We start from the raw sequence: 23919 nt of genomic DNA, 5'->3' as shown, positions 1-23919 counted from the left end.
ACGCATGCATCCGGACACTGCAAAAGACGCGAATACAATTTCCGGGCCCTTGTTGCTGCTCGCTTCTTCTGTTCTACACTTTGTTCCGAGATTTTTTGCCTCTTCCTGGTAGCTTATCCAAATAATAGTGTTCCCCAAACTTATTAATGATGGTTTTAACACTAGCATGATGAATTCAAAACCGTTTCGCCAATTTTCACATAGTTATACCCTTCTCACTTAGCCATGTGTCCAAAACCTTCATTTTCACTTTCTTTTCAATAAGCGACATTTTGAAAACGCAGAATTTCAACCGCACAAACAAGTAAACAAACGAAATCTGACAGCCAAATGCACAGCATGCAGTGATCTAAGCATAAAAACCCTTAATAAATACATATATACAACACAAATGTATGTGGATAGCTTATTTTCGATACACTCCTTAATGACAACTGTAGAAGATACACCTAATAGACTATGAGAATGTGGTCAGAAGATGAAGTTTTCGCAAGCAAAAAATAAAGTTAAAAATAAATCCTATAGAATTATGACAACAGCGGACATTTTCATTAATTTTTCATCTCTTACAATCTTTGAATACGTTAAGGAAGCCGTAGGCTTCCGTGAAGTATATCAAATTTTCTTAAAATCCATCAGCAAACCTTTTGCAAGATCCGTGGATATACGAAGGTTATCTGGTTATACCGAATCCGATCGCTGGAGAATGGTAGCAGTTCCGAAAGTCGGCTGCCGAAATTCAAAAATTGAACAGTGAAGTGTGCCTTGTGAAGAGGTCGTATTGTTTATGATGGTCGAATCTCTTTCGTACGAAAATACCTTATTATTGTAAATTCTTTTTTTTTGTTTTTGCTTCAGCTACGTAACCTTTGGTCGTTGCCGGCGTCCCTCACAATCAGTTCATACATTACAGTTACTTTTAGTCTTAGAAAGTTTGTTCTTCAAACCATTTTGGGTTTATAATTAAAAGTGATAATATGGAAATATCTTCCGTTATGCGACTGATTTCCCATTTTCCGGATAACGATTTTTATCTTAAAACAAGTTGTCCTAGAGTTTTGCTAAACCTCACACCCAACGCCAGTAATACGAGCCAATGATTTTTCTGAGAAAAACTTTGTATTTCACGCCCTCATGTCAACTCTTTACCATAATCCAAAATCTGGCAAAACATAACCCCATCCAAGGAAAGTCTACCAACAATACCAGCTGTCACCACCGTCAACGGGCCGTTGTTTGTTTTGCTCTTTCAGAGCAAAATTCCATGCTCTAATTTGATTCACATTTTAAAAGGATTAGAAATCCTTCAACGGCAACGTCGGTCATGGAGCGTGAACTTTGTTCGGCTCCTGTCACTGTCACGACGAACTTAGTGTGTTGTGGTCTGTTTGACGGGGAACATAAGCGACGATTCCGTGCCGCGCAGACAAAAGGCTGCCCGATACAAATCCCTACCACTGATGTATGTCAAGAAGAAGGGGAACATATTTCAAATTGTGTAGGCTTTAAAATCCTTAAAATCACACGCTCATGCCAGCACGTCACTCGCTCGTGGGTGGAACGAATTGTGGGATCGCAGCAGGCCACAAATGAGTATGTCTGGTGATGACGTACATTACATGTTGAGTAGTGTGCCGCGTGAAAATACAAACTTTTGTCACGGAACAGAGAATTAGGTTTGTCACTTGACGTTATGCGTCGAGGTGATGATCGTTAAACTAATACCTGGACTGACCACTGTTCGACAGAACGGTCGGTAAATAACGCAATCAAAATTGACCCCCAGCGGGATGTAGATACGAGTATCAAACATAATTACCACCGTATACCCGACACCCTTTTAAAGATTTCTTCGGTTTCGGATTTTATACTTCTAGTAACAAGCTATTTTGGAAATAATGCCTCCGGGCATCCGGTCAAGCTGTTCAAATGGGGTTTTGTGATAACATATGTTGGTATTGAATAAATAGGTTATGATTGTAATTTTCAATCGAGGTATAAATGTTTTAAATGACATTGCGCATTTTGAGAATGATTGAAAATAAAAATTTTGGATGCTTCCCCGAAGCATCAATTTTTAATAGTTGACTGTTGTAATCGATATTTCATGAAGTATCGATCAAACAATTTCAGATTTGCTATATGCTTGTCGTCAAGGTGACATCTCGCAATAAACAAATTCTTTTGCTGTTTTCTGTTCGTAACATTGTCTTGAAGTTTAGCATATGTACCAGGCGCGTACACAGGGGGGGGGGTTTAGGGGTTCAAACCCCCTCCGAAACAAAAAATTATAACCCATGGGAAACATTGTGATATAAATTGTACATGTGTTGATTTATCACCATGTTCTAAACCCCTCCCTCCCCCCCCCCCCCGAAAATTTTCTCTGGCTACGCGCCTGATTGTACGATACAGTTTTACATCATTCTACTTAACTAACCATATATTTTCAACTCGGTTTTGGTTAGTTCCAAATGATCATTTGAAGAGGTCAGTTACGTTATATATTAAAGAAGATATGATGCACATAATTTCGATAGAACAAATCAAACAATTTGACTTTTATTTCGTCATGTGTTTTAAAATCTTTCGTAAAACTAAAATAATTGATGTCGTAAGTTTATTGTAGAACAATGATTGTTTTCAAGGTTTTCCGCCCGAATCGTCATTTAATCTTACAACTTCTTTTATTTCAGAGTACTTTCAGATGAAGAGAATAGTATAAAAATAATGATAATTTTAAGTAGGCGTGAATTTAACATATGGATTGCCTGGATGTAGTATATGAATCAGGAATTGAATTAGACAGGGTTATTTTTCCAGATTTTCCAACGATTTAAAATGCCATATTTTAATTCTATTATGTGTGTGTTCAACTTATCCCAAGCCCCACTGTCTGGTAGCAGTTTACAGAAAAAAAGTTTCCATGTGGTTTAACATATTTATACATGAAAATACCTTTAGTTCAGCACTTAGGGAGCTCAATCGAATTCCGATGACCCATTTCGTATACAGAGCAAATCGTGTTCCGAGGTCACCGTTCCATCGACCAGCCCCGCCTGAATTAAATGACCAGCCCCGCCTGAATGAAATGTTTGCATCAATTGGATTCAAACATTACAGAAAGATTTTCGATCCCTTGCAAATGGCAAGTAATCGACGCGTATTTAGTTTATGTTCTTCAGTTTTGTATGAATAATTAACATTTTCTGATCTTTACAATACTTGAGTTTGCATTCAATGTTAAATTTCTTATCGTATCGAAACCTTCCAAACCTTCAGCCACATAGATCGCACACTTCTGAATATTTATATCTATAGACACTCCAGCATAAAACACTTATAATAATAATAGAATGATACACAAAAAGTTTGTTATCTCACCTTTTGATGACACTTCCCCAAAAGAAAACACTTTTGATTAATTCAAACTCGCTTCAGAAATTCGTTTTGCACGAACGAAAGTATGTTTAATTAAATCATTTAGTGGTTCTAAAATATATTTATCGAGCTACCAATCGAAGGAAAATCGGTGATCCGGAATGGCTTGTTGGTCGGTACATTAACTATACTGATGAAGACTGAACAACTTAAGGAGCAAAATGAAATAATTCCGAAAGATTCGTCGGTCATACTGTGACCTGGCATTATGTACGTAGTTCCAGTAACCCGGTGGTATCGTATAAGCCCGATACTCTTCGGTGAGATACGTACAAATGTTGCTCGCAATAAGCAGTTATGTAAAAAAAACAGAAGTATGCAATATTTTTTGTGAACGAGAAAGAAATTATTTTGAACCAAAAATTTCCGGTTATCTCGAGAATTTATTACGAAATTATTAAAACGAGAAGGAAACCTTATTGCTTATAATCAAAATAATAATTATAATTTATGTACTGTGATTAGTCGTGATTCGTTCTTATGGCTTTCGAAGAATATAACCTTCGAAAGCCAAACGAACGATTGTAAGATTATATCGAGTTGAGCATTAAGATCAGTTACCATTGGTTTCAAAAATTACCGTATTCGGCGTACAGTAAATCAGTATGAAGTTTGATAAATTAATAAATTTATCTTGATTTAAAAAAGTTAAAAGAATACACTTAAACAAAACAAACTGTTTAAAGACTGTCCCAGAAAGTATGGACGCACTTTGATTTCGCTGTAAATAATTCACAAGTGTTAGATATTCAAATTTTATTCGATATACTGATAATATTAGACTACAACAACAGAATATTATTCTCAACATTTGCTACTTAGCCATTGTAGACTAGCTAGTGCACCTTCTTGCGAACGTTCCTCATTAAATTCCGTACTTCTTGGCGACAAATTTTGACACTTTTTTCTAATCTTTTTCGAACTGTTGAATGGTTTCGGCTGCCGAGACATGTTTCCTAATATGTGCCTTCGTTAATGTCCAAAATTTCTCAATCGCTTGAAGCTGTGGGCAATTTGGTGGATTCATGTCTTTTGGGACGAAAGTGACATTTTTGGTAGTATACCATTCTAACGTTGATTTCGAGTAGTGGCTAGAAGCAAGATCTGGCCAGAGACAACAGGATCCTTGTGGCTTCGAATCATGGGTAGAAGTCGTTTTTGTAAACATTCCTTGATGTATATTTCGCTATTCATTGAAGCAGTGGTGATAACGGATTTCGAAATCTTACCGCAGCTACAAATTTCTTGCCAGACGATAGCTTTCTTACCAAATTTTTCAACTTCAATCGATGTCTCGGACTGGTTTAACACTTGCCCTTCTCGCGCCGAATAATATTGTGGTCCCGGCAAGGATTTGTAATCGAGTTTCACGTAGGTTTCGTCGTCCATGATTATGCAGTTCAAATTTCCAGCAAGAATCGTATTGTACAGCTTTCGAACCCTCGGCCTGATCGATGCTTATTGTTTCGGACTACGTTTTGGTTGTTTCTGCTTGTTATAGGTTTGAAGATTCAAACGTTCTTTAGCACGAAGAACATTTGACTTCGAAGTGCCCACTTTTTTGGCCACATCCCGAACTGAAACCTCCTTCTTTTGCTTCGAACGCCGTTTATCCAACTGAGGGTTAGCAGGACCTTTTTTTTTCGACCCGTTTTCGGTTTATCCTCAAGGTGTTATCCTCACCGAACTTCCTGATTGCATTTCGCACGGCTTTTTCACTTACTCCTTCCATTTTTACTATCTTTATCAGTGATAGTCCGCGTTCTGTGCACCATTTGTACACATTTTCCCGACGTTGTTCTGCTGAAAGTCCACGCATTTCGAAACAAACTAATGAAAACGAATAAACAACTGCACAAGTGGTTAGAGAAGAGTATAAACAACAGGACGCAGCCATAAAAATGACAGATTCTGAACCATTGCGAAATAGCAGCGGTTTTTGGTTGCGTCCATACTTTCTGGGACAGTCTTTCATTCTCATACAACTGAAGCATCAGCACTAGATACAAAATGTTACTACTGAAAAAAATAATTCACACAGTGTCGAACGTCCGATTCAAGATTCCAGCTTGTGTTGTGAAAGCCAATGAATCCTACAGAGATCAGTAGATTTTATGCAAAATTTGTTAATATCACACCGTAGAATTGGTTCTACACTGGCGGCGTCTAGCAAGAGAATTGCATTGTGGGTGTCCATGTCTGTTTTTCACAGAAGATAATGCTAGTTAATTGGCTTTTGGCATGGAATTGTTTCTGATAAGTAGTTTTATTGTCTGTGAATTGAGTTCTAAGAAATAGTTTCCGAGCATACTTTGAAATCATGAAACGTGTTATGTTCCTAATCGAAAACCTACAAATCTGTTCTTCCGCTAGAACGGTTTCGCACCACCAAGCGATAAACGACAAACATCAGGGCCCCCTTGCAATCATACGAAATAACAATATTTGAACTGGATTATTTCCGTACTTGGCTCTTCCACCTACCGTTTATGGCAAGTATAGTTATTATTAGGAAAATATATGTCCCCCCATTACTTTCCCGGTCTGACCTAAACCATAACTCATCGCTATTATAAGCAATGTGGCATCCGCCGGAAGCTCGTGAGTCAATTGAGACATCCCATCGGAAACGCATATTTCGTGTTAGCAGTTAATAATCCTATTTCCTCCCGCGTCGCCTTCAGTCAGTCCACAATACACAATCTTTGGTGAAGAAAATACAAGCAGCACGTGATGAAGGCAGAAGTGGAATATTGAGGACGTCGTTCCGGCACGTGGCCGATTTCGGTTCCAGGCCGATAAGCTCATCTTTATTATCTACCCGCCCTTAAACGGTTACCCATCACTCCTTGCTATAGTGAAACTGTTTGGCTTCCGAATAACCGGTCGTGTTATTTGCAATTGATTTGTTTGTAATATTGTTTAAATGGTTTTCACCACAGCACCCACACCCCTTTCCGGTTAGCGTGGGTAAATTATCCTTCCTAATAACGATCGACTTTGTTTGGTAGTGATGTCAGAGGGTTTGGTGGCGCGAAACATTTTGTTGACTTGAGTTTGAGAGTTTGATCGGTAGATCAGTTATTGAGTAAGAGTTAGAATATTTTAGCTGCACCTGATAAGTTTTTTTTTCGAAATACGCTGAATATTCGTACAACTCAAAGATTTATTTCTAAATTTTATGGTTTTGAGTGCTATTGACAAAATGTAATTGATTGAATATGTACTTGGTTTTAATTTGAAAGGTTATTAGTATTCACTGTATTATCGAAGATTATGATTTGTCATGGCGTCAGATTTGCCTAGTATTGTTTGCTGGTGGAGCTAACAATTGTTCCTGAAATTTGATGTCTGATAGCTTCAATTGGTACTTTCCAAAAGAAATATGAAATGAATACAACCATACAAGATGCAAAATGCAGTGAAACCCTGGACGACACGGACCGATTTTCCCAAAATGGTATAAATCTATTCATGATTTTTTTTCTATCATCAACCAAGCGCTGTATATGTTTTGCGGCGTTCATTACAAATAGTACAAAAAAGAACACCATGTAAATTTGTACATCATCAAAGCAAATACCGTGTGCATTTGAATGATTTACCCTCTCCAAACTTTACCTTCTAAGCGTGTATTGCCTGTTGTTACTATCAAATATACACATTATAATTATTTTATCGCCAATTATGCTGCCGATCTCGATGTGTTTTGGGTAACAACACTCAGAACCAGAGCGACACTAACGCGTGTTTTCTGCGGAGGGGTGAGATTTGGACCTTCAGCGAAAAAAAAGGCGAATTTCTCGACTGTTTTATGATGTTAGGAGTTACCCGGGCTTGTCGTCGGAAAGGGCGGAAGGAACCGTGCTCTAATTGTGTACCTCTTTGTATGCGAATACGTTAGGCGTAGAGCAAAAAGCCGGTAGCAGCTGTCCTTTCACCGCACCATATGTGGCGATAGTTTACAGAATCTTGCCCTCTTGAGCTTGACGAGACTTCCCGGGGACACACGTTCTCGAAACGGACTTCCAGCTGATCGGAATTGCCGTCGATTCAAGATTGCGGAGTATAATTCATTGTTCCCTTCTGTATTTCGCGCGTCAATATATGAACAACGCTCGCGCGAAAATGTTCATTTGATGTTTTTCTCTCTCAACGGTACTCCGACATGGTTTCCCGTCGGGCGGAAATTCCTACGAGCCTGGTGAGAAAAAGGTCAAAACGAATGGCGTACTGAAATGTGACTGTGAACTTCCAATGAACACACGCTGGCGATCCTTTTTGCGAAAGTTGTGCATTTCGGGGATTGTGAATAGAGTACATGTCAACGAAAAACTGAATAGACTTTTAACGGTTTTTGTTCTTTCAACTTTTTTACCGGGAAAGGATTTTACGATGTTGTGTGCGACTGTAATCAAAACAAGCACATTATATTCAGCATAATAATTCTGCTCAAACTACTCGATTGCTATAAACAATATAGGGGTTTCAGAGTTAAGCCTAACCGACCTATAGTGTCGAAATTTTATTTATTCTATAGAAGCGGCTCTGGTGGCTAGATTTTGAATTATTTGCTTTAAGTGTGGAGAAAGTTTCGTATCAATGCGAAGAAATTTAAAACTGCGAGAATCAGTACGAAACATGAAGAAAAAGCTTTTGAATAAAGCAATCGAATAGAATGGCACGATCCGTCCCAAGTAGCATATTAAGTTGCTTTCCTGTATTTTTCTACTGATTGTACAATTTATCAAGTTAGTTTATATTACTATTCCAGTAACTGTTGTGTTATGGAAATAGCGCATTTTTCTATGTTGTGCAACATATCTTTAAGTTTGTCCGTTATCACGAATATTTATTCACAACGATTGTGCAACTGATACAAAAACTCAAGCGTCGATCCCATCACAAAGGCAGTAATAAAATCAGCAAAAGATTAATTGTTAAACTCGTGAAAACTACTACGTAAACAAGAAATGGAATGACGTTTCTAAAAACATAACAAACTTAATTTTCAAAGATTAAGTTTCACATTTGATTTTCAATACAACTGCACATGAAAAATGATAATGCTACATATTGTAGAATTGATCTTTTTTGTTTTTGTAAATAAAGAATCGACAACGAACTGCATTTTTATGGTGAATCATGTATTCGTACGCCCGAAGTTTTGAAACACCTTTGAATTAACGTGTTTTGATTGTAAAATAACAGTATATTACCTTAATTATGTATCTAACTAATGTTTTATTGAACCTGAAAAATCTCGAAATGAATCTTTCTTGAATGTTCTTTCAATATGGCATCGATGGAAACAGTGAGTTGAATAGAAAATGGTTCACGCAACGTAATGATTTATATTATATCTAAATAACGGGAAACATTAACATGTGAATATTTCGGAAAGAAATGCTCTACGTCTTGTTTTTTTATCAGTTTAAATCTTATAGTTGAATTCAACAACAATACAGTATAGTCATTCATCTTATCGGGCCCAACTTTTGTGATACGCACTGTAGGTAATATTTTGGTAAGCCTATGTGCTGGAGTTGCAAAACCAAGTTGCTCAAGCGGTAATAAAGGGTGATTTTTTAAGAGCTTGAGAACTTTTTTAAACAATAAAACGCATAAAATTTGCAAAATCTCTTCGGTTCTTTATTTTAAACGTTAGATTGGTACATGACATTTACTTTTTGAAGATAATTTCATTTAAATGTTGACCGCGGCTGCGTCTTAGGTGGTCCATTCGGAAAATCCGCTTTTTTATCGACAAATTTTGTTCAGCGATGAGGCTCATTTCTGGTTGAATGGCTACGTAAATAAGCAAAATTGCCGCATTTGGAGTGAAGAGCAACCAGAAGCCGTTCAAGAATTGCCCATGCATCCCGAAAAATGCACTGTTTGGTGTGGTTTGTACGCTGGTGGAATCATTGGACCGTATTTTTTCAAAGATGCTGTTGGACGCAACGTTACAGTGAATGGCGATCGCTATCGTTCGATGCTAACAAACTTTTTGTTGCCAAAAATGGAAGAACTGAACTTGGTAGACATGTGGTTTCAACAAGATGGCGCTACATGCCACACAGCTCGCGATTCTATGGCCATTTTGAGGGAAAACTTCGGAGAACAATTCATCTCAAGAAATGGACCGGTAAGTTGGCCACCAAGATCATGCGATTTGACGCCTTTAGACTATTTTTTGTGGGGCTACGTCAAGTCTAAAGTCTACAGAAATAAGCCAGTAACTATTCCAGCTTTGGAAGACAACATTTCCGAAGAAATTCGGGCTATTCCGGCCGGAATGCTCGAAAAAGTTGCCCAAAATTGGACTTTCCGAATGGACCACCTAAGACGCAGCCGCGGTCAACATTTAAATGAAATTATCTTCAAAAAGTAAATGTCATGTACCAATCTAACGTTTAAAATAAAGAACCGATGAGATTTTGCAAATTTTATGCGTTTTATTGTTTAAAAAAGTTCTCAAGCTCTTAAAAAATCACCCTTTATATAACTATGAGAGCAACTATGATGAACTTAACTTTTCGTTCAATATCTTTAAGAAGTGATGTCAGGTCTGCTAATTTTTTTTTCGCGTGATGAAAACCAATTCTCAATTCGGCTTATCATATTTTGTCTTGCGGAGAGCCTAAATTTGCTAATTTTTCTTCCACAAAAGATTTATCGTAATTTCGACGGATCAGGGTCATTTCGCCGAAAGCCATTTCGCCGAAAGCCGTTTCGCCGAAAGCCATTTCGCGGAAAGGGTTATTTCGCTTTGTGCCGACGAGGGATCAGGGTCATATAGCCGAAAGCCAATTCGCCGAAAGCCGTTTCGCCGAAAGTCATTTCGCCGAAAGGGTCATTTCGCCGAATGTCATTTCGCCGAATGGGTCATTTCGCCGATTCCTGCAATTGTTTGTTTACCTACAATTGTACTTCTTGAATAAAGATTGATTCATGAACCTCAGAACGGAGTTCCCAAAGAAACTTGTTGACTATTACCCACTAATCATCAAAGCAATTCCATAGGTATCTACCAAGAAAATGTATGTGCTATTTTCCGTTTACTAAATAAAAAAATATCTAATGCGGCTTCGCCACATCGATTTGAATCGTGTGCTGTCCGACCTCGCTACCTCTCGTTCGGACCTAACTACTGCAAAGAAACCTAGCTTTGAGTAGACCGGGCAAACGAGGCGGTTACAGGTTTGTATGCAAGAGGCCGCCGCTTCCGACGGCGGGTCGGCGGCCAACTCAGCCGGCGTCGCCTCGGCGGCTTTATGCCGCCGAGCCATCTTGGCTTCGGTTATGTGGCAGTGCCACATCAGTTATACAGGAGGCATAATAACACAAAAAAATAGTTTGATGTATTCGAAATTACCCTTTCGGCGAAATGGCCCTTTCGGCGAAATTACCTTTTCGGCGAAATGACCCTTTCGGCGAAACGACTTTCGACGAAATGGCCTATTCGGCGAAACGACTTTCGGCGAAATGGCATTCGGCGAAACGACTTTCGGCGAAATGGCTTTCGGCGAAATGACCCGCTCCCCCGCCGAGTCATCCTGGCTTCGGTTATGTGGCTGCGCCACATCAGTTATACAGAAGACATAACATGTATGAGATATGACCCTTTCGGCGAAATGACCCTTTCGGCGAAATGACCCTTTCGGTGAAATGGCCCTTTCGGCGAAACGACTTTCGGCGAAATGATCTATTCGGCGAAACGACTTTCGGCGAAATGGCTTTCGGCGATATAACCCGCTCTCATTTTGACGTATATTGTTTCCGATACATTTATGGCAGCGGTTTGGAAAATTTTTGATAAGTTGCACAATTGTTATAGTTACTCCTGTTTTACATGACGATGTGGAAATTTTCGCAGAACATCTAAAACCGCTAGTGAAACATGAACAATTTGGTGATTTGCTTCACAATTGTTTTAGATGTACTTATTGTTGTTCTACAGTGATTTTTCGGTATTATTGTGAAACTTAACAGCACAACCGATTTTAATATATTTAAAAATCTTTCTGAACATATTTAACATAAAGAAAAATTCTAAAACATTTGTAGAATTTAATTTTTAGAACGTTTCATGATCAGGTTCTGACCTGACCCAAGTAGTACCGGCAACTTTTTTAAAACGTATGCAACATAATGGCCTTATGATAGATACAACGAAACAAGTCGGGTTATGAAGGTGACAATGAAATCAGAATAATATTACGAATTCACATCTCATCATACTAAGTTACAATATGTTCCAGCGTTACTTATCAGTAACCTAACTTTCACGGGTAGTTTACAATGACTATTTTCGTTTCATACGTTTCATACTGTAACGAAATGTGACAATGAAAAGGTGACATCTAAAATGATAAAATTCTCTTGTCATTGAATCTGTTTCATTAAAAGTTTTGCGTTTTCATTAGGATAACTAACAGAACTACCCGGCGTTGCTTTGTTGTCTAGAAAATGTCCTGCCCATTGAAATACTCTGAATGTGCTCGAACGACAATGCGCATCGCCCTCGCATCGTTGAACTAAGATCCTAATTGGTGCAGCCACTCTAAAAACAAGTTACAAATAATACTATTTTGTGGGCACGCGAGTACACTTCCCGCATCAAGTTGTACATCAATAGCATTAAATGATTTGATATATGAGACAGCTCTCTTCAATTATGCTATTTGAATATCAAATCAATAACAGGTGAATGATGCATCCATGGTGGCCACTCAATAAATGTATAAAGCGACAAATTATACAGAGCGAGAATCAAAATATTTGATATAGTTTTTTTCGGCATTAAAAATGCCAAACGCTATACGGGGCCGGGTGTCAATTAAAAGTTTCAAAAAAAGCCGCGTAACCTTTTTTCGTCATAATTTTGAACGTTAATAACTCAGTCATTTGTTGATGGATTGATATAATTCAACAACCAATCGATTCGGAAACTTTTAACTTAAACATATATGGCAACGTCGTTTTAGTATTTCAAAAGCATACTATTGAAAAAATGGTTAGAATCGACCTATGTTTTCATCCACCAATCCCAGTTGTACAAAATGACGTCAACTTCTTGTTCGGCATAGGAGGCTTTGCGTCATGCATAAAAAACACCGCATCGTTATGCGTAGTATGAAGAGAAATCTATAAATATAGGCTGCGCAATATTTCTTTGGGTAGTTGGTGTATGACTGTGAATGAAACAAGTAGCTTGTCCAGTGAGCTGTTGACTGAATTGTATATGCGTTCACTTGCTGGATTATCGCTTTTGCATTATGTGTTGGTAAAATTTCCTGTTGTCTGCGCAACACCGTGTTCGCTTGAGTATCTTATATATCATCTAGCTATTGAAGAACCGAATCAGCGCGGCGATTCTTTTGAAATATCCCATGTATTTAGCAAATTTTTGGTCGATTTTGCCATTAAAAATGCCTTACACTTCGCTTCCCGAGGCTGGGTGTCAATTTAAAACATGCAAAACTAATCGCGTAACATTTTTCTTTCATAATTTTGAACGCTTATAACTCAGTCATTTGTTGATGGATTTATATAACTAAACAAACAATCGATTCGGAAACATTTAACTCAAACTTATGAGACAACGTCATTTAAATATTTCAATTGCATACCATTGAAAAATTGGTTTGAGTTGAGTATTTTATTTTGGGTCTCTGGTAAGTATCAGGCCAATTTAGAATGATCGGCGAGAGATTTTTCGGATCTAATTTGCAGAGCTTGATCGATGATTTGTTAATGGATTTTCCTAATTTAAATAATTCCTCCATCTCCATTCCCATACGAACAAAACGTGACAATGTGACTGAACAAGTTGTTGTCCCATTAGGAATAAACGCTTCAAAAGATTTAAAATTAAATTCTGAAACTTATTTAAAAACGGCCTCCACGGTTTAGTAGTATAAATGAGTTCCACAGGCTCACATATACAGTACAATTAAATGCAATATCATATAGTATCAAAGATTCAAGGTAAGTTTACCTGTGATTTTACATGTATCGTTTGAATAGGAACCCTCGTAGAATTTGGTTAACCGCCAGTTTCAGTTTAATTATTATTTGCTTCAAAACAATAAGCGTCTGATGGCTACACGCGTTGTAACTATGACAATGTTCATTCATGTGTTAATAAACTCAAGTTACAATATAAACCAAATTTTGGAATTTTTTTGCATATCCATTCCGTATATGCCTAATATGCCAAAGCGAAAATCTTTGTAAGTAACTAAATATTTTATGCGGACTGTTTCACATGTTTTCTTACTCGTATTGTTGCCATATTATTTACCGACACTTTCCGAAGATTATCGATGATTTTGAAGAAGGATTAATAAAATTACACTATTACTGAGTTTACTGGTACAACATTTTTCGTTAAAATAAATAAAATCTTCTCTTAGATCGATTAACTATTTATAAAATTAATAATTTTGTACGTTTCTCGAAAATTATTATCATAAAATAAAATAGTTTTATTTGTTCAGGTTTAAATCTTTAGGTTGTTTGTATCTAAAATTGAGCTTTCAAGTAACTTTGAATTCATCATAATTGACTTCTAGTTAAAGCACGTTATTCAAAAACTTAACAATGTAAACATTTGTGGAAAGGGATCAAAATTGAATAGAATCAATTTTCAAGAATGAATCTAATTGTCAATTTTATCATTCGCTAACAATCTAAGCGCCTAAACTAGAGCAAGTTTGTAATTAGTCAATTGAATAAAGTTTTAGTTTAGTGTATCATCATCATTATCATCTTTATTTGTGTATTAATTATGAAGACCCTAGAAACGTTTCATTTTTAATGTTATTGTGCTCGGTCGTGTTTTGAATACAACCGTCAATTTTTCACCAAAAATTTTTTATTCAGTCCTTTTCGCTTACAAGTTTTACGTGGCCAATTGGTTGATATTTTGGTTACATAAAAATATATTTTTTTCTTTTGCTATTGGATCTTGTTGTCACCCTTTTTCTAGAGGGAGAAAAGCTTTCATTTTCATCTAGCCAGTACCAAGGGTCACGTTATTTGTTATATTTGCCCCGGCTGAAAGTGGATTATGACTGAATTAAACGTGGTACAAAAGTGAATTTTCATTGTATTGATTATAGTATTCGTCAGTATAGTATTCGTCAAAACCTCAAGCTATTAATCATGGCGATAGAGATAACAATGAACTTAAGAAAGTAAAGTAAAGGGAAGTTACGAAAGTAAAGTAAAGGAAAGTAAGGAAAAATAATTATCGGGGTACTTACCCTATTGTTTGTGTTTGAAATCAGAGCACTAAAATTGATGATAAAAACTCGATCCTGGTTCCCAGGTGCCGATTCCGGAGACACAAGAAATAGTGGTCATATTTTCTCAAACGGATTTCACTCCGGTTAAACCGATTTTCACAAATTTAGGTTTTAATGAAAGACCTTGTACAAAATTCCAGAATTTCATCCGGATTCGACTTCCGGTTCCGGAATTATAAGGTAAACTTTTTACCATCACTTCAACTCAACCGATTCCGGTTATTTTTTCAAAAATCGAAAAAAAATATTTTGAAATACCACAGTATTATATATATTAATAATATTGATATGAGAAAGGCATCATTACACAACTAAGTGGATTAAAACATGTTTTTATTAAACAGTTCATTCATTATATTATCCAGTACACATCTGGTAATCAGACGAAAAGTCATGTTGCTCAGACCAAATATTTTTTGGATATCTACTATCAAGCTTACTTTACTTTTCATGAAGAAAACAAAAATTGATCGATACAGCAGCCTAAACATTTTCCGAACCACAAATAACATTTCTACGGCGTTTAGCATTTGACAGCTGAATGCTATATCCTCACACTGGTAAGTAAATGCACTCCCTTCAACAACCGTTAACAAAAGACTCCGAACAGTAATTTGAGGAAAATCTGGGTGGGCGTCGTCGTTGTGTCTGTGGAGGGCGTTTTTGCAGCCGCTACCGGGTGATGTTTTCATGTGTCGATCAATTGATTCCGGCGCGCCGGAAGTGGCATTTATAACAAACACCATTGTACAGATGATTTGGTGATTCTGATTTCAAGCACAGCATCTACGAAGCTCGCTGAATTGGTGTGTACATGACAGAGTCGGAAAGGCGCGTGTCGCAGAGCCTGAATACATCCAGTAATAGCTTCTGCAAGGATGCTCTGAATATTAGATTCTCTTCCGATCCGGAAGTGTTGTGCAGTTGTGGAACATGAACAAATGGCATGTGTGAAAATGTTGCAGATCAAGCATGCCGCCTCTCACTCGTTTGACATTGCTAATTGAGCGGGCGACAGATGAACGTATATAATTATTAATAGAATCGGTTCAGCATTCAGAGGGGTATGTCATCACGATTAGCAGTAGGTTAATGCAACAAATTTTCTGATAAACCAGTTAGGATTATTTTGGGATTCTACCCTCAATAGTTAATTACTCAATATCCAAAGACGTTAGCAATTGTATATTCTGATTGATAATTGACACAAGAAATTAAGTTGAAATAGTGACCATTCTCCATTGGAATAAAGTAATCTAACCATACTTTAAAATTTATGTTCCAACTGAATCACCTGATGGCGAACACCGCAGATACAATTGTTCACACAACGTTCGAATTTGGCGTTGGAACTCATGCGTTTTTTAATGATCAACAAATTCGGGTCAAATTAAAATTTACTTTATCTTTAATTGACACAGATTACGATTTTTGTTTAAATTGATGAAAATTTTCGTTGGTTGCATTATTACTACAGATTGTTGATACAAATGTATTTGGTTCAACGATGTTGATCTGTTCATATCGGTTTTGATTATAGATAACTTCTTCTTCTTCTGAAGAGTTGATCTAATTGACTTATAATCAGATGACACACGTACGTTATTTCAGCATATAGAAAAAATACCACCATATTTTCTTATTCGTGGGAAGAATCTCTCCGTACAAATATGTTTTCAAATATAATGTACGGTAACATTAGGGAGGAGGGCATGTAGTTGCATTTCTATGACACAATCTCTTATGTTTCCTATATCTATCCTTTTCCTGTTGGACACAATACACGGCTCCGGATTTGCGGTACATTGCATTGGATGATAGTAATTCAAGCCAGTCCGTGCTTGCCTGACCTGGGAAGATTCGTAGTGTCAATAGGATCACAGCACTGTCATGCAGCGATTCTATACCCTGAGAATCTGCTGCGACATCTATTGGAACATTTTCAATAGCAAATCTTAAAGCTTCGTATTACTAAATAAATTTTATTAATGTAAAAGAAACTGATTCCTTTAAATTCTCAAAACCAACCTCAACATTTAGCGAATTACATCGATTTTTGTCGAATGGATTTGTATTTGTGAGTATGTGTCACTCATTTGTACGAAACCCGGGAGGACGCTTCAGAATCATTTTCAGAATTTTATTCTGAATCCGTTTCGTTTTTTTTTTCTGGTGGAACAACAACTTGACCAAATTGGTACTACATGAAAATGGTGGGTCTGGGACAATGGTAATAAATTACTGATTTTTTCTAAAGGCCTAGGAGCTTAGAATTTTCATTTATAAGAAGATATAAACATTTAACATATCAATTACACTTCGCCTGGATTACTTATATGTGAGCCTTGAAATTGTGATTGTTTCTTGCAATTTTTCATTTTGTCAGGTAAAGTAATCACCAAGAAGAGAGTCGCTTAACTCATACTGTGTTGTGCTTCTAAAAAAACGTGATAAACTGTGAGCCTAAATATGCCACTCTAGTGTGCCCCAGTTTCTTGTCCAAATTGAGCCTGTGTGTGCCGCAACCTGTACAAGTTAATTAAAACGAAAGTGCCAATAACTCCCTGACTCAACTTTATTTTTCGACACATCCATGCAGCGCGAAGTGCGTGGAATCCCGGAATACCTACGCTCGATGGAAATTCCAAAAATATTTACAAGTAAGTTCAGGCATATTGACTCTGAGAAAATATTTTACACGGACGGATCACGAAATGAAGAGGCTACTGGGTTTAGTATATTCAACAATAATGTTTCGGATTCATTTAGGCTTTAAGAACCTGCATCTGTTTATATAGCAGAGTTAGCAGCAATTCATTATAGTTTGAGTGTAATCATCACATTATCTCCAAACCATTATTTTCTCTTCACAGATAGTCTGAGTGCAATTAAAGCCATTCGCTCAAGCGCTGCTGGCAAAAATGAACCGTTTTTCTTGGGCAAAATAAATCAGTGCCTGAACGACATATTGAACGATAATTACCTAATCACTATAGTCTGGGTCCCGGCTAATTGCTCCATTCCAGGCAATGAAAGAGCCGATAGTTTAGCCAAACGTGGTGCTATTGAGGGTGAAATTTATGAGAGACCGATTGCTTTCAACGAATTCTATAGAGCGTCCCGCCAAAGAACACTTGCCAGCTGGCAAGCTTCTTGGGATAAAGATGATCTGGATCGGTGGATGCACTCAATTATTCCGAAAATATCGACAAAGGCATGGTTCAGGGGACTGGATGTGAGTAGAGATTTCATTCGTGTGATGTCCAGACTTATGTCCAATCACTACACGTTAGATGCGCATCTCCTTCGAATTGTACTTCCGAGACTGCTTGTGGCGAAGGTTATCGCGATATTGATCATGTCGTTTGGACATGCGTGGAGTATCGTGATGTCAGATCTCAACTAATAAATTCCTTGCGTAATCAAGGTAGACTATCCAATGTCCCAGTTCGCGACATTCTTGCTTGTCGTGACCTTCCTTTCATGTAACTCCTTTATCATTTCATTAAGTCCAGTGGAGGTCCAATTTAAATTTTATTTTGTGTTAGACTGTTTTCTCTTCCATGAGTTCAACCAACAGCCAGCTATCTTATATTGAATAAAAATGATGAACTGATACAAACAAACTTGGAATAGTTATAAGATCATGTACAAAAAGAATGTATATGTAATTTATAATAGCAAATCGCTTGATAAAAACAGTGTTCAAATTAACTAATGAATACCAAAATACTAATATGATATTCGAAATGTATTAGGTTTAAAGTGGATGCCACGGCGAAGAAAAACTTATGTATATTGCCTATGAAATAAACGTCGGGGAAGGTGAAATAAACGTCGGAAAGGCGGACAGAAAGCAGATAGCGTCATTCCGACAAATATCATGTGTGTGTAATAGCAGCACGTTCTTTTTGTGCTGAATACCAGAGCAAACAGAAGCTCGTATTTTTTGCTGCGTTCAAAACAAATTTTAATTGCGTGAAAATCAACACAAAATTTTTTTCTGACTTTTTGCCTTTCTCATTTAGAAAGGTTATGCAATCACTGTGAAAACCAATTTTTGAACTGAGTCCCGGAGGGCCGAGTGTCATATACCATTCGACTCAGTTCGTCGAGTACGCAAAATGTCTGTGTGTGTATGTGCGTATGTAAGTATGTAACGTTTTTTTGCACTAACTTTTCTCGGAGATGGCTGAACCGATTTTCACAAACTTGATAGGTCTTGTAGTCCCATACAAAATTCCTGAATATTGTTTGGATCCGACTTCCGGTTTCGGAGTCATGGGGTAAAATGTGCAAAAAAATTAAAATATGTTTTCTAGCTTTTCTCATAGATGGCGCGACCGATTTTTATAAACTTAGGTTCAAATGAAAGGTCCTGTGGTCCCATACGTAATTCCTAAATTTCATCTGGATCCGACTTCCGGATCCGGAAGTTGAGGTAAAGTGTGTTAAAAATTGAATACCATCACTGAAAAGGGCGAAAAACCGTAAAAAGTTTCATAAATCGACCTCAAATCTTCTCCAATTAATAGTTTTTATCAATAGATGGTCAAATAAACCGATTTCGGTTATTCTTTTTATGAATCGAAGAAAATTATTTTGAAGAATACCACAGTATTATATATGATGATATGATTGATATGAGAAAGGCATCATTACACCACTAGGTGGATTAAAACAGGTTTTTTAAAGTATCATAAGGTGAATGGATTGAATATTTATGAGGTGAAATCGATCTATTTCGTGATTTTATACCGGATGCTATCAAAATTTTCGCAACCAAAGATTTGTTTTGTCATTTTCAAAATGTCTACCGATTTCGGTTACTGGCATCCCAAGGTGTTTGGTTACCGGCACTCCATTTTTTTCGACAAATCGTGAAAAACTGTCAGTGATATGCAGGCTGCTGTGGAGACAAAACAAGCCAAAGTTTTGGCCATACATCTAGCTGCTCATACAACAGATGCTCCGGCTAATAAAAAACGTGAAAGACCGGCCAAATCAACACCGAAGAATGAGAGCCAAGGTGAAGTCACCATCAGACAATGAAGACTTTTATCTAAAACGCTTCCAAAAAGAAAATTTTTTCTTTTAATAACTGCAGCCTTTACTTATATTTTTCCATTTTTGGTGAAATTTCTTGGGGTGCCGGTAACCGAACATCTTTTTTGAAATGGCCAAAATTTATCGCTTTACTAAATTGATAATAAATTTTTTTTCAATAAAATGAATCAACTTAGTTTCATAATCAGTTGTTAGCTAGGGACTTTTGTTTTCCATTGATGTATAGATGTCCGCATAATGTGCACTAAGTCAGAAGTTATGAGCTTATAATAAAATGATGCCGGTAACCGAACACTCTCCCCTATTTATGGAAAAATAGAAAATGCCAATATTGATAAATGCACCAATGCGATATGTTAAAGTATGATTGGAACACTGCTCTAAGCGACCTACTCCTTGGTAATCACTGAAAATATTTAAGCTTATTTATTAGATGACTAAATATCACTCGTAGATTTCTAAACCATGGCAACCAACTTTTTAATAGTAAAAATAGAATTCTCATTTACTAAGATATTTTTTTCAAAAAGTTTACTGATAGAGTAAATTAAGCCAATTAGTCGATAACTGGACTGGTTTGAGGATAGATTTTCGATCTCTTACTTAAGTAAGCTAATGCGAAAAATTTGTCGAGATTTTAAACCAAGTCTCAAGGAAACATCGGGATGATTTGTAATAAGAATATTAAAAGTTCTATCATTACTAAGAGTCTTCATGTTTTTAAGCTTCCTAATGATTGACTTAATTTCATCAAAATTCGTCTCAGTAATGTCATCTTGTAACAAAATGTACTTAAGTCGAAATATGATCAGATTTCAATGAGACTTCTTTTTCAATAGGACTCACAACGTTTAAGTTGAAATTGTGGACACTCTAGAACCGCTGAGCAAGCTTTTGAATTTTTTTGCCGTTTATAGGAAATATTTGATTTTCTTCTTTGAACGCAGAAATTTGTTTCTGAGTTTTCTTAAGAACCTTAGAAAGTTTATTGTACACTTTAGCACAAACCGGTACCCACAATGTATCAAATCCTAAATAAATTAGAAAGTTTCCCGAAAGGTTTAGAATATGGTTTAATTTGTTTAAATCACTTTTGTAAATCCTAAACTATGGATTTCATAGCAGAATCATGAGAACGTTGATATTGTCGTCGACGAACACTCTTCAAACGAAATTTCAAATGATGCATCCGAGTTTCTCAGAAATGACAAAACCGATTTCAATGAAAGGGCAATCTTGTGTCAAAAACGGCCTACGATTTTTACCGGATTTAACCAGCCGTTCAGGAGATACGAGTTGTTGATGTACAGGGGCGCACAGTTTATTTTTTTTTTTCCTGCACTGTATTAATAATTTTTTTTTCAGGTAGGAAAGGGCTGCCACTGTTCATATTTATTTAGTATTTGATTTTACAGCATTTTTTCTCTACTTTTCAGAAACCACTATGCGATTCTGCACATTTCTGCTCCTTAAAGGTTATTTTCAATAGTTTGCGGGATCGACAATAAAAGTAACAGATACCAGGGCTTTTGTAACTGAAGTCGGTGTCAGTAAAATTTAAATAAACGGCTTTATCATAAGTGAAATCAGAATATTTATAACATACATAACATAAAACACCTATATAAATGTTGGTATATGAATCTATTTATAATATATCAGGCGTTGGAATAAATTATTAAAGTTTCATGATTTTTAGTGAGAGTATCATTGCAGTACCGTTTTTCAAAGTATAGTCCATCGTTATATACCACCACTAAGACTCGGATACCACGTTTGAAAAATTCCTTTTCCTCAGATTCAACAAACGAATCGATCCAATTTTTGGTGGTGTCGTAGTTTTTGACACTGACCTGACAAGTTATGCGCCATAGATTGGAGCAAATGGCAACCGTATGGAACAATGTCTGATAAAAAATGGCGGCTGGGGCAGAACTTTTCATTGCAGCGATTATAAAAAAAAGCTTTTACAACTTTCGAAGCATGCAGTCTTGCATTGTCATGGAGAAAAAATACTATGCCATGAAGATCTTCATATTGCGTCCGCTTTTCATGCAATGCTCTGTCCAAACGCATTTGAGTAGCTCATAATAAATAGCGCCCTGTTGATCCCACCACATGCACTTTTTCTGTTCTCTGGAACTTTCTTGTAGTCCATATAAAAATTCCCAAATTTGAACCACGAAAACCACTTTATGCACTTATTTTTTTGAACATTTTTCATTTTACATGATTTAATAGGATACTTTAACATAATAAAAATTCCCTATTATTAGTAAAACGGTAGTATTCAACCAAATTTTATTTTGTACTTGTGTTTGTGTTCTTTCATAAAGTCGAAAAACTTTAAAAATGCAAAATGCAGAGCATTTTCCAAAAGTTAGAATTTTTGTTGAAAACAAAAAAAAACACTTTTTTGATTGTTACTCTCCCATCTTCAATCATAGTGCAATAAAGTACATAAGTAGTATGTTACAGCATATCAGAAAATAAAAATATTAAGATAAGCCCTTCTGGAGAAAATTGATATTTTCAAGATATAAGGAAGTTTTTTTCTCTGTGTATACATTTTCCACACAGGTTTAATCATTATTTGAAACATTAGTTAGAGCTCCCAATCAATCACGAAATAAATAAAAATACACAAGTTAATTTATTAAAAGTCGTCATTTTCCAGTCCATAGCATGCACCATTCATCATGTCACTTTTAGGTGGATCGAATATTTTTTCATACGTTATCAAGATGGAAATATATTCAAAGACCTCAAATTATTAATAAAAAATCATCCAGCTGACGTTTATCGATGTATTTATGGTTTTTGCCAACTTTTGTATGGAGAGGCATCACTGTGGGGCGGTGGAAAACCTATTGTGAGTATACTGAACTTCACACCTGTAAAATGTCTGGGTGTGGAATTCCACAACTGGAAACGCGATTTTTCTCTTCCCTTCAACATGATTCCTGAGATCCGTTTTTGTTCCACTCCAATTCTGCTGTCAAACGTGTATCGAAAGATTTAATAACGTAATGCTTGTAAGAAAAACTAAGCTGTTTTGACCACACACAATTGCTTTTCGCACTTGCTCTTATTTCAATGCCATCTTCGATCATAAAGCTTGTAGTATTGAATTGATTTTACACAATGAAGCGCGAAATATTTCACGCGTTGATGATGTATTTTTTCAAAGCAAAGCAAAGCCGTGGTATTACATACCTTCTGTGGTACCTTTTGTGACCTTCTGTTTCAAGAATCTTTCCATGTCGGGGCTCGAACATACGACAATTGACTTGTAAGACCAGTGCCCTATTCATAGAACCACAACCGGGGCGTATTTCCAACAATTAGGGTTGTCCAAGTATATCGCGAACAAGTCTTATTTCATCGAACCGAACTAATCGACATGGTATAGATCAATCACATCTATATTGTGTACAAAACGATGTGAAATAAATTTAAATTTGAAGGTGATAATAACGCTCGAAAGATTTAATAACTCCAGAAACAGCTACACTACAGTATTTTGAACGGATTTTTGATGCAACTTTTTCTATTGTGAATTTCTAAAGCTATGCAAATTATGCGGTTTGCTTCACGAAATTTTTTCAAAGGTTTCGATTTAGTTCCTCGACTGTGAAAAATGTCTTCGCATGTGTGTGTGAAACTGAAAGAGTATGTGACAATTTCCACAGAAAATACTAAACAGATTTTCAAACTTATATTCAAATAGAAGGTTCTTCTATCCCATTGTATTTTTGGCCGTGTCAGTACAAGAGCCAAATGAAAATTATTCAAAAAATCTCATAGTAATAGGTCGCTTGTGAAAAAGGTATTATTACAACAATACAAGCAAACAGGTATTTGTTTCCGAAGATAGTTTTGAACACACCGCAATGGTATCATTTATATAGCAATTCTAATCTCTATTCATTCATGAATTAAAAGCAATAATTGTTACTTCGCATTGATAATGTATTTCCTATCTATAATAACACACAGATATATTAAAAAAAATTTGATGCTACACTGCATAACGATACTTTAATTAAGTAATAAAATAAAGAAGAAACAAACATTTTCCCCTTTCCAATGCAAT

At 36.4% G+C, this 23919-nt stretch overlaps 1 long non-coding RNA gene across 1 annotated transcript in view; it reads left to right on the top strand.

Moving 5' to 3' along the window:
- LOC131431391 (uncharacterized) overlaps window positions 1–21374 on the top strand; it is a 49799-nt gene extending 28425 nt beyond the window's left edge. The window contains exon 4 of the long non-coding RNA XR_009229669.1: window positions 21260–21374. This is a non-coding gene — a long non-coding RNA (uncharacterized LOC131431391). The remainder of the gene's footprint in view (window positions 1–21259) is intronic.
- Window positions 21375–23919: the final 2545 nt, after the last annotated feature.

This window comes from Malaya genurostris, chromosome 2 (genome assembly GCF_030247185.1).
Source record: "Malaya genurostris strain Urasoe2022 chromosome 2, Malgen_1.1, whole genome shotgun sequence".
Taxonomy (NCBI): Eukaryota; Metazoa; Arthropoda; class Insecta; order Diptera; family Culicidae; genus Malaya; species Malaya genurostris.
Note: the sequence above shows the minus strand (reverse complement) of the source record. Positions and strands in the feature narration are given on the sequence as shown.